The sequence below is a fragment of the Ornithodoros turicata genome, unplaced genomic scaffold (assembly GCF_037126465.1).
Source record: "Ornithodoros turicata isolate Travis unplaced genomic scaffold, ASM3712646v1 Chromosome28, whole genome shotgun sequence".
Classification (NCBI taxonomy): Eukaryota; Metazoa; Arthropoda; class Arachnida; order Ixodida; family Argasidae; genus Ornithodoros; species Ornithodoros turicata.
Window position 1 is genome coordinate 954,941 of NW_026999351.1, and position 12,149 is coordinate 967,089.

Genomic DNA, 12,149 nt, shown 5'->3' on the forward strand with positions numbered 1-12,149 from the left:
CCCCTCTTTATAATTCACTGGCTTGCACTGTGGCATTGAGGAGTGCTCGGTCACCCTCCCAGGTGTATATCGCTCGCTGAGTGACCCCTGGTTTGCCAATCTCGAACGATGCGCAGCTACCCAGGGCCGACGAGCCGCAAAAACGGCGAAACACGTGTCCTCTGGTGCTGTCGCATCGTTCAATGAGTATCTGTTTCTCTACGTGCAGCCATAGAAGCCATCTTAACTGTAAGTTTGAATTTCAAACACGTCTAGCATCATTTACCTATTTTTTAATGGCTTTCCCCCCCCCCCTCTTTATAATTCACTGGCTTGCACTGTGGCATTGAGGAGTGCTCGGTCACCCTCCCAGGTGTATATCGCTCGCTGAGTGACCCCTGGTTTGCCAATCTCGAACGATGCGCAGCTACCCAGGGCCGACGAGCCGCAAAAACGGCGAAACACGTGTCCTCTGGTGCTGTCGCATCGTTCAATGAGTATCTATATATATATATATATGTATATATATATATATATAGCCATTTAGCTGTTTTGTCCCGAAGAAGGCGGAGCTTCCGCCGTAACGTAGACATCGTCCCCTAACTTTTATAATTTTTAAGTTTCAATAAACCCCTTTTTTGTTACTTCCCCTACTTTCGTCTCCTGTCTCCCAGTTATTTCAACTATATATATATATGTTTACAATTTGATCGTGCACTCCCAGCCGAGTACAGCTGTTTCGTCCTACTTGGGACTCAGCAGCCCGGCGTAGGGAACTGACACGATCTTGGTCGGCACTAACAGTGCGTCTCGGCGAGACGTCAATGTTCATGTAACTTCCCTACGCCGGGCTGATGAGTCCCAAGTAGGACGAAACAGCTGTACTCGGCTGGGAGTGCACGATCAAATTGTAAACATATGCTCAACGTGCAGCCATAGAGCATTAGCTATTTTTCCTTTTTGTATATGTACTTGCTGGCTTGCACTGCGGCCTCCACAGGTGGCGCTGTCACCGTGCAACATTGACGTCTCGCCGACACGCACTGTTAGTGCCGACCAAGATCGTGTCACTTCCCTACGCCGGGCTGATGAGTCCCAAGTAGGACAAAACAGCTGTCCTTGGCTGGGAGTGCACGATCAAATTGTAAACATATGCTCAACGTGCAGCCATAGAGCATTAGCTATTTTTCCTTTTTGTATATGTACTTGCTGGCTTGCACTGCGGCCTCCACAGGTGGCGCTGTCACCGTGGACCATTGACGTCTCGCCGAGACGCACTGTTAGTGCCGACCAAGATCGTGTCACTTCCCTACGCCGGGCTGATGAGTCCCAAGTAGGACAAAAGAGCTGTACTCGGCTGGGAGTGCACGATCAAATTGTAAACATATGCTCAACGTGCAGCCATAGAGCATTAGCTATTTTTCCTTTTTGTATATGTACTTGCTGGCTTGCACTGCGGCCTCCACAGGTGGCGCTGTCACCGTGGACCATTGACGTCTCGCCGAGACGCATTGTTAGTGCCGACCAAGATCGTGTCACTTCCCTACGCCGGGCTGATGAGTCCCAAGTAGGACAAAACAGCTGTACTCGGCTGGGAGTGCACGATCAAATTGTAAACATATGCTCAACGTGCAGCCATAGAGCATTAGCTATTTTTCCTTTTTGTATATGTACTTGCTGGCTTGCACTGCAGCCTCCACAGGTGGCGCTGTCACCGTGGACCATTGACGTCTCGCCGAGACGCACTGTTAGTGCCGACCAAGAACGTGTCACTTCCGTACGCCGGGCTGATGAGTCCCAAGTAGGACAAAACAGCTGTACTCGGCTGGGAGTGCACGATCAAATTGTAAACATATGCTCAACGTGCAGCCATAGAGCATTAGCTATTTTTCCTTTTTGTATATGTACTTGCTGGCTTGCACTGCGGCCTCCACAGGTGGCGCTGTCGCCGTGGACCATTGACGTCTCGCCGAGACGCACTGTTAGTGCCGACCAAGATCGTGTCACTTCCCTACGCCGGGCTGATGAGTCCCAAGTAGGACAAAACAGCTGTACTCGGCTGGGAGTGCACGATCAAATTGTAAACATATGCTCAACGTGCAGCCATAGACCATTAGCTATTTTTCCTTTTTGTATATGTACTTGTTGGCTTGCACTGCGGCCTCCACAGGTGGCGCTGTCAGCGTGGACCATTGACGTCTCGCCGAGACGCACTGTTAGTGCCGACCAAGATCGTGTCACTTCCCTACGCCGGGCTGATGAGTCTCAAGTAGGACAAAACAGCTGTACTCGGCTGGGAGTGCACGATCAAATTGTAAACATATGCTCAACGTGCAGCCATAGAGCATTAGCTATTTTTCCTTTTTGTATATGTACTTGCTGGCTTGCACTGCGGCCTCCACAGGTGGCGCTGTCACCGTGGAACATTGGCGTCTCGCCGAGACGCACTGTTAGTGCCGATCATGATCGTGCCACTTCCCTACGCCGGGCTGATGAGTCCCAAGTAGGACAAAACAGCTGTACTCGGCTGGGAGTGCACAATCAAATTGTAAACATACGCTCAACGTGCAGTCATAGAGCATTAGCTATTTTTCCTTTTTGTATATGTACTTGCTGGCTTGCACTGCGGCCTCCACAGGTGGCGCTGTCACCGTGGAACATTGACGTCTCGCCGAGACGCACTGTTAGTGCCGACCAAGATCGTGTCACTTCCCTACGCCGGGCTGATGAGTCCCAAGTAGGACAAAACAGCTGTCCTTGGCTAGGAGTGCACGATCAAATTGTAAACATATGCTCAACGTGCAGCCATAGAGCATTAGCTATTTTTCCTTTTTGTATATGTACTTGCTGGATTGCACTGCGGCCTCCACAGGTGGCGCTGTCACCGTGGACCATTGACGTCTCGCCGAGACGCACTGTTAGTGCCGACCAAGATCGTGTCACTTCCCTACGCCGGGCTGATGAGTCCCAAGTAGGACAAAACAGCTGTACTCGGCTGGGAGTGCACGATCAAATTGTAAACATATGCTCAACGTGCAGCCATAGAGCATTAGCTATTTTTCCTTTTTGTATATGTACTTGCTGGCTTGCACTGCGGCCTCCACAGGTGGCGCTGTCACCGTGGAACATTGGCGTCTCGCCGAGACGCACTGTTAGTGCCGACCAAGATCGTGCCACTACCCTACGCCGGGCTGATGAGTCCCAAGTAGGACAAAACAGCTGTCCTTGGCTGGGAGTGCACGATCAAATTGTAAGCATATGCTCAACGTGCAGCTACAGAGCTTCGGCTATTTTTTTTACTTTTTATATGTACTTGCTGGCTTGCACTGCGGCCCCGGTATCGCTATTTAGTGACTCTATTGGTTCCCAGCCAGGTGTCGTACGAATTGTTGTAAGGCATTGAGGCTTGTGTTGTGGTTCTTCTGAGAGAACTGATGTTCTGAGGCTATGATGTTCCAGCTTCACAACATCAGTTCTCTCTTGTTCAACATTTGCCGCTTGCGTCGATCCCGTCGTGTGAATGTGTGTATGAGTGAGCAAAATTGTAAGAGTGAAAGGAGGATGAGTGTGAGAGAGAGAGAGTGACTGTGTTGTCCCTTCAGATGACGCACCCTTGGAAGTGGCTGGGGAGGTGTGTTATCTTAGCTCAATTGGTAGAACCCTTGCTGGATTGCACTGCGGCCTCCACAGGTGGCGCTGTCACCGTGGACCATTGACGTCTCGCCGAGACGCACTGTTAGTGCCGACCAAGATCGTGTCACTTCCCTACGCCGGGCTGATGAGTCCCAAGTAGGACAAAACAGCTGTACTCGGCTGGGAGTGCACGATCAAATTGTAAACATATGCTCAACGTGCAGCCATAGAGCATTAGCTATTTTTCCTTTTTGTATATGTACTTGCTGGCTTGCACTGCGGCCTCCACAGGTGGCGCTGTCACCGTGGAACATTGGCGTCTCGCCGAGACGCACTGTTAGTGCCGACCAAGATCGTGCACTACCCTACGCCGGGCTGATGAGTCCCAAGTAGGACAAAACAGCTGTCCTTGGCTGGGAGTGCACGATCAAATTGTAAACATATGCTCAACGTGCAGCTACAGAGCTTCGGCATTTTTTTTTTACTTTTTTTATGTACTTGCTGGCTTGCACTGCGGCCTCCACAGGTGGCGTCGTCACCGTGGAACATTGACGTCTCGCCGAGACGCACTGTTGTGCCGACCCAAGATCGTGTCACTTCCCTACGCCAGGCTGACGAGCTCCAAGTAGAGCGAAACAGCTGTCCTTGGCTGGGAGTGCACGATCAAATTGTAAACATATGCTCAACGTGCAGCTACAGAGCTTCGGCTATTTTTTTTTACTTTTTATATGTACTTGCTGGCTTGCACTGCGGCCTCCACAGGTGGAGTCGTCACCGTGGAACATTGACGTCTCGCCGAGACGCACTGTTGTGCCGACCCAAGATCGTGTCACTTCCCTACGCCAAGGTGACGAGCCCCAAGTAGAGCGAAACAGCTGTCCTTGGCTGGGAGTGCACTATCAAATTGTAAACATATGCTCAACGTGCAGCTACAGAGCTTCGGCTATTCTTTTTACTTTTTATATGTACTTGCTGGCTTGCACTGCGGCCTTCACAGGTGGCGTCGTCACCGTGGAACATTGACGTCTCGCCGAGACGCACTGTTGTGCCGACCCAAGATCGTGTCACTTCCCTACGCCAGGCAGACGAGCTCCAAGTAGAGCGAAACAGCTGTCCTTGGCTGGGAGTGCACGATCAAATTGTAAACATATGCTCAACGTGCAGCTACAGAGCTTCGGCTATTTTTTTACTTTTTATATGTACTTGCTGGCTTGCACTGCGGCCCCGGTATCGCTATTTAGTGACTCTATTGGTTCCCAGCCAGGTGTCGTACGAATTGTTGTAAGGCATTGAGGCTTGTGTTGTGGTTCTTCTGAGAGAACTGATGTTCTGAGGCTATGATGTTCCAGCTTCACAACATCAGTTCTCTCTTGTTCAACATTTGCCGCTTGCGTCGATCCCGTCGTGTGAATGTGTGTATGAGTGAGCAAAATTGTAAGAGTGAAAGGAGGATGAGTGTGAGAGAGAGAGAGTGACTGTGTTGTCCCTTCAGATGACGCACCCTTGGAAGTGGCTGGGGAGGTGTGTTATCTTAGCTCAATTGCAGAACCACAGAAGAGGTCACAGAAAACGACAGTGATACGGATGTGCGGAGTTAAAATGAACACGATGTTGGTTAAAACAGGGCGTGAGTATATAAAACTATCGCACTAAACTTACAAAGGCTGACAATTGCGACGTCTCTCATAAAATAAGAGATTCTGCTAGAAGGGATGATAACCTCACCGCACTACGTCTCTACTGTCATTTCTGTTGACGATGAAACATGAAAGTCACTGAAAAGGTTAACCAGCTGTAGGGCTCGAACCCACATCTTCTGTTTTATCGGTCCAGGGCTCTACCAATAGGCGATTTCAGATATTGCTCATGTGCTCCGCACGGGGCCCTCCGTCGCGCAAGTCACGCGCATCGCGCAATGCGTCTTGGGAAATGGTTTGCATTCGTGCTTGCCTGCCTGTTGTTCGAAGGAAGGAGGGAAAACCGAAACCGTTTGCGCTCTTCTTCTGTCTGACTCATGAAAACTAAATCCCAAGGTGCAGTGGGGCATTCGCAACACGGCGCTCTCTGGCGGGCCATCCAAGCAATTTCTGAAATCGTCTATTGAGCTAAGCTAACACACCTCACCAGCGACTTTCAAGTGTGCGTCGTCTGAAGGGACAAACAGAGCCACTCTCTCTCACTCATCTTCCTTTCACTCTTACATTTATGCTCACTCATACACACAATCATACGACGGGATCGACGCAAGCGGCAACTGTTGAACATGAAAGGACTGATGTTCTGAGTCTGGAACAACATAGAAACGACAAATACATACAAAGCCCCAAATTCCTGGTTTGTGGCAGAGTGGCTGGTTTGTCTCTTTGATGACGCACCCTTGAAAGTCGCTGGGGAGGTGTGTTAGCCTAGCTCAATTGGTAAGAGCCCTGGACCGGTAATCCAGAAGATGTGGGTTCGAGTCCTACAGCTGGCTATCCTTTCCAGTGACTTTCATCTTCCATCGTTAATTTCTTAGGTAATTTGAGGCTTTTTATGTATTTGTCCTTTCTATGTTGTTCCAGCCTCAGAAAAAGAGTTCTCTCATGTTCAATTGTGTGTCCTGTTACCAAGCACTAAGGGCTTTACCAATTTCGGTGTTCGCGTTCTTTCTCTAATAGCTTGGTTCGTGCGCCACTTCATCACATGCGTCACATCATTTACGATAACTTTAAATTGCCACATTATTTCGAAAACCTCGACCAGTACTCGTTCAGCACACTCTTTAATTGGCTAGTAACAAACATTTTAATAATCAGACTGGGAGAAATTGATCAGTAAATTAGAACACACACACACACTTCTGGTTTCTTCTTTAATGTATGGATCAGTGTCACACGAACATAATTCAACTTCGTAACGGTTCTAGCAGCAGTTGCATGTATAGCGCACATGGGGCACTTGGGAGAGGGATTTGACACCTGATCTACCAATATGTCTTTTCTTCTATTCCCTGGGTTTGTGTCCTTCCTTTCCCTCACATTCCCTTTGCTATGTGCAATTTCATGACAGCATTGCCTGAGACAGGGAATCTTGTTTCTTCTCGAAAAGCATTTTTAAAAGGAACCTAAACATTAAATGTTACGATGCTTTACGGGAACAGCCTCGAGACGCGGTCCGGCCATAATTCGAAGAGAGAACTGTTCTTCTCTTGGGCCCAGAAGAAGAAATATCTTGGAAGTATCTCATACTGGGGCACTTCCCTCAACACCCCCCCCCCCCCCCCGGTCTTGGTGGATCTGCTACCCTTCTATTGTCCTTTATGGGCATACAGATTGACCACACATGCTAGCCAAGTACTAAATGTTCATCACTCCCGGCTGTATCCGGTGCATGAACAGCGAGATACTCGACCAAAGTAACGGACCTAACATACTGCCCTAGAAATATAACATAAACCTAAGACACTATAACAAACAAGATATTCTCTAGCCGTTCTCTTTCACAATGGAACGTGTGTTCTTTCACTTCCAGGTGTGCTACGACGGAACTTCTGTGGAACATGGCACAGACGTCAAAAAGTACTGGTAGAATAAATATTTGCTCCGCTGCACGGCGCTCAATTCTTGCTGAACAGTGATACGACCATCGGCCTATTCGTATGGTCCCCGAAGAACGACACTCTGAATTTTGGTGGTTATGTGTGGGGTATTTTAGCGTGGCTGGCCGACTTGTACAGTGCTCGACAAATGTTTACGGTACAGGCTTCGGTGCATTCCTTCCTCAGAGTGACACGCTGCAGTGAATGGCAGCGTACAGTATTTACCAAACACGTGACTGGGTTACCTAGGCAGATGTCCGTAAGTTCGTACGGTCCCATTCGCTGATAACGTGTCACTCCGAGGAAGGATGCGCCGGAGCCTGCTTCGTAAACTTTTGTCCAGCACTGTACGTAAGTTGTTGTGCTGTTTACAGCTCGATTTCGTGAAGATCCCCTTTTAGTACGTCGCATCGCTGAAAACGCTTCCTCTCCCTTGGCGCCAGATGACGCGAAGGAACGAGAAAAAGACGCGCGACGCAGATTGGTCATTTTCGAGATTCACTTTGCCAGTGACGTTGACGTAACGTGCCTCGGAGAAAGAGTGGCAGCGGTGATTGCTGGCTCGCATGTCGTTGCAAGTTGCGCCGCGCGCATACGGGCTTCTCGTCGCCCACAGCAGCAGCGCAGACGGTATTGCGCGTTTATGCGGAGGCGAATCGCGGTATTATGGGCCGTCCTACGAAGCCGCACGTCTACGTGCGGAAGATGATCTTGCTGTGGACTACAATGGACAGGGCACCATGTATGTAACGACAGGTGATACGCAATAAACAACTCTGTCGCTTCTGCCACCGGACATCAAGGAAAGAGGAGACTGCTTGCTTCCGCGTGCGATATACAGTTGTTCACGTGAGGATATCTTTTCTACGCCGGTTCCCGAGCGGGAGAAAATGAAAGGACATGAAATGAACACACGAAAATGAACGAAAACACACACGGGAAGGTGAAAGAACTGGGCAAACGGCAGTCCAGATGTGCACAGTTCTATGACTATCACGGGGTGGCGGCGCCCATATATTGAATCGCGTTTTTGTGTATAGAGGGGAGTCAGGATGTCTTGACAGCCTCCGCAGCTTCTGCCTTCACATAGTGTTTAATTGAACCAGATTGTGTAATTACCATGCTCATGTCATGGAATGCTTCCCCGCGGTGGTGACAGACCTACGCAGCCGGAAGTTAATATCGGAGGATGAATTAAAGGGGAGCACACAATGAAGACACGTCGTATGTTCAGAGTTCTTGGAGGAGGCCGGTAGCGTGAAGGGACCGCAGTGTCCGCCACTGATGCACAAGGGCGCTTCATGGGCCAAGGGCTCTGGACAAGCTAACGGTACAGGCACATACAGGGTGTCCCAGAAAACGTGTCATTGAATTATAATAAAAAACTACACCACCTAGAGTTATGCGGTCAACGGCATTTGTTCTTACTGGGTGTTTGCCACCTCCTCATGTGAATGTCGTGTAACGTAAGTTTAATTATGTAAATTTTTGCTAGCTTAAGTCGGAAATTTGCCTAGTAAAGGTCACTTTTTTACCCCACCAATGTGAAGAGCGTGTCTAATTTACTCAAGTTCATACCGCCACAGCCACGAACACAGACAAAAAGGCACACACAAAACAGGACGAACTGCAACTCACGGCTACTTTACTGTTGAATACACATACTCTCTTAAATACCAGAGTAGGTACCCGTTCCCCTATGTATCCGACCTATTTTTTGAGATAGCACAATTCCTCCTGTATGAGGGCGATACAGGGAGCGCTGACACATTTTTCCCCTTTTTCCTCAATCAAAAATGCTTCATATATCTCTCGGTCCTGCTGTGATCGGAGATTAATTTCTATTTAAGTTTTATCAAAGGCAGGCGAGCATCCACATCTATCACAATGGAATGCCAAGTGCCCCGACGGTGGCTTCCCTTTCAACAACGTCGCGTGCTCACGCAACCTAGTATTGATACACCTGCCCGTCAGGCCGATGTAAACTCTTCCACAGGATAACGGAATACTATAAACCACACACTGGCGGCAATCAACCCACATGTTTTCGTGTTTGGTGTTACACACTTGTCTTTTTTGTCGCTTGTTCACCTTAGGGCAAAGACTATACAACTTGCAAGGGGCTGAGATCACAACAGGAACATCATGTCTGACACCTACTTTCTTTATGTTATGTGCACGTCCGTGAAAATCGGGAATTGAGACCGGTCTTCCTTTCACCCGCTTCCTACCAAGCTTTGGTAAGCCCTTACACTTGCGAACAAGGCACTCTGCCACAGAGATGAGTAGATCCTCGGGATAACCCCCAACCCGCATTTTTTCTAGCTGAGACTCGAAACTCCCCTGAATTGTATGTTGACAGGACTTTTCCAAGGGAGCCCCCAGGCCTGAAGTGGCAATAGCCCTCTTAACAATCTTGGAATGCGCCGAATCGTACGGTAGTACCATCTTTTTTGATCTAGGGTGGAAAGCCGAACAAATATGGTCGTGTCCCACACTTATCTTCAAATCCAAAAATTGGAGGGTACCCTCCATCGGTAACTCAAATGTGAACCTCATGCCTGGAGCACAGGAGCTAAACACATCTAAGCAGGCCTGAATATGATTACCCAAAACAGGTGACCCTAAACTTGAATCAAGAAAAATGAGGAAATCATCAACGTAGCGAAACACTTTCACTCGCTGTTTGGCATTCATCATGTTCTGTATGAAGACGTCACATTGACCTAAGTATTTGTCAACTAGTAAAGGAAACAAACAAGAACCTATGGGGGTGCCACTCTTCTGTAGAAACATTTCACCTTCCACTTCCACCACAGTTGCAGTGAGGTACCCTCTTAATAACTCTAAAAAGGTAGACAGACTGATTCCTGTACTACTCTGAAAAGCCGCCGTCCCCGAACTCTCAATCAAGTCTTGTACTGCTTGAAGCATAGGGATTTGAGGCACAGAATACAAGAGGTCTTCCACGTCCACAGAAAACATTTTCAGGTTGCTATGCGTCAATTCTTTTAGATACTCGATGATAGGGTATGAGTTCTGCACCTTGAAAGGGTCATTAATAGCCAACTTAGCCAAGTGGCGTTGCAGATATCTTGACAAGCACACCTGCCAGGTACCTCTTTCCGTTATGATGACCCTAAAAGGAATACCTTCTTTGCGGATTTTCGCAGTAAAAAGGCTTCGAGGTGTTTCTTCTCGCTCTTCTTGATCCTGGTTGTAAGGTTTTGAAGGTTTTCAGTTTCACAAACATGAAGCACACTTGTATACGACTTTCTTTGTTCCCCAGATGAGGCTTTCCGAAAATTCTTCTTGAGAGCTTCTGCACACTTCTCCTTGTACGTCTCTGTAGGCACCACCAAAAAACCTCCCTCCTTGTCGGCAAGTAGAAGCCTTTGCCCTTCAGTGTCACAAAACTGCAGAACAAGACGTAGATCCAGCTGGCGTGTAGATAGGCCAACATTGGTTATCGCCTGTACCCCTTGAAACAAGCACGAATCAAAGGCCTCGGGCGGAGCCGTACTGGAAACTTTTCGTACCAGACCTAAGACCTCTGGTTTCTTCAATTTTGGTTGGAGGCAAAACTTAGGTCCTTTTCCCAGAACTCTTTCCACGTCTTTGGGAATCGCCGCGTCTCCTAGGTTCACCACTGCCTGTGGCTGCGGATGTCGTCTAACCTTGTTACTGGATAGATGTTAAGAGGGCTATTGCCACTTCAAGCCTGGGGGCTGCCCAGGAAAAGTCCTGTCAACATACAATTCAGGGGAGTTTCGAGTCTCAGCGAGAAAAAAATGCGGGTTGGGGGTTATCCCGAGGATCTACTCATCTGTGTGGCAGAGTGCCTTGTTCGCAAGTGTAAGGGCTTACCGAAGCTTGGTAGGAAGCGGGTGGAAGGAAGACCGGTCTCAATTCCCTATTTTCACGGACTTGCACATAACATAAAGAGAGTAGGTGTCAGACATGATGTTCCTGTTGTGATCTCAGCCCCTTGCAAGTTGTATAGTCTTTGCCCTAAGGTGAACAAGCGACAAAAAAGACAAGTGTGTAACACCAAACACAAAAACATGTGGGTTGATTGCCGCCAGTGTGTGGTTTATAGTATTCCGTTATCCTGTGGAAGAGTTTACATCGGCCTGACGGGCAGGTGTATCAATACTAGGTTGCGTGAGCACGCGACGTTGTTGAAAGGGAAGCCACCGTCGGGGCACTTGGCATTCCATTGTGATAGATGTGGATGCTCGCCTGCCTTTGATAAAACTTCAATAGAAATTAATCTCCGATCACAGCAGGATCGAGAGATATATGAAGCATTTTTGATTGAGGAAAAAGGGGAAAAATGTGTCAGCGCTCCCTGTATCGCCCTCATACAGGAGGAATTGTGCTATCTCAAAAAATAGGTCGGATACATAGGGGAACGGGTACCTACTCTGGTATTTAAGAGTGTATGTGTATTCAACAGTAAAGTAGTCGTGAGTTGCAGTTCGTCCTGTTTTGTGTGTGCCTTTTTGTCTGTGTTCGTGGCTGCGGCGGTATGAACTTGTCATGTACCGACTTCCCCAACTTCGGACCCTCTGTAATTTACTCAAATTAATGATAATTGAGAAGGATATTCAGGAGCTATCCTATCGGAAAAAAAATAGCCGAACATCATGCTCTACGGAGGTCGCACAGAATAGCGCACGATGAATTTTTCAGCACAATCTTTGTCAGTCCGACGAAAGGAGGTTGCAAACCCAGCCAACCGCGGCATCGCAGAAAGAGATAACGCAGACATGGCTTATCACGTCCGACTTTCGCTGTGATAATGCTTTCCCTCTCCCAAGTTTAGGAACTGTTACTTTTTCTACTATCACTCTGTGGACTGGCTTCGGAACCTGCTTTCGTCGGACTGCGAGCGATTGCGCTCAAAAACACGTCGCGCGTTATGGTCCGGTGCTCCGAAAAGCATGATATTCGGCTA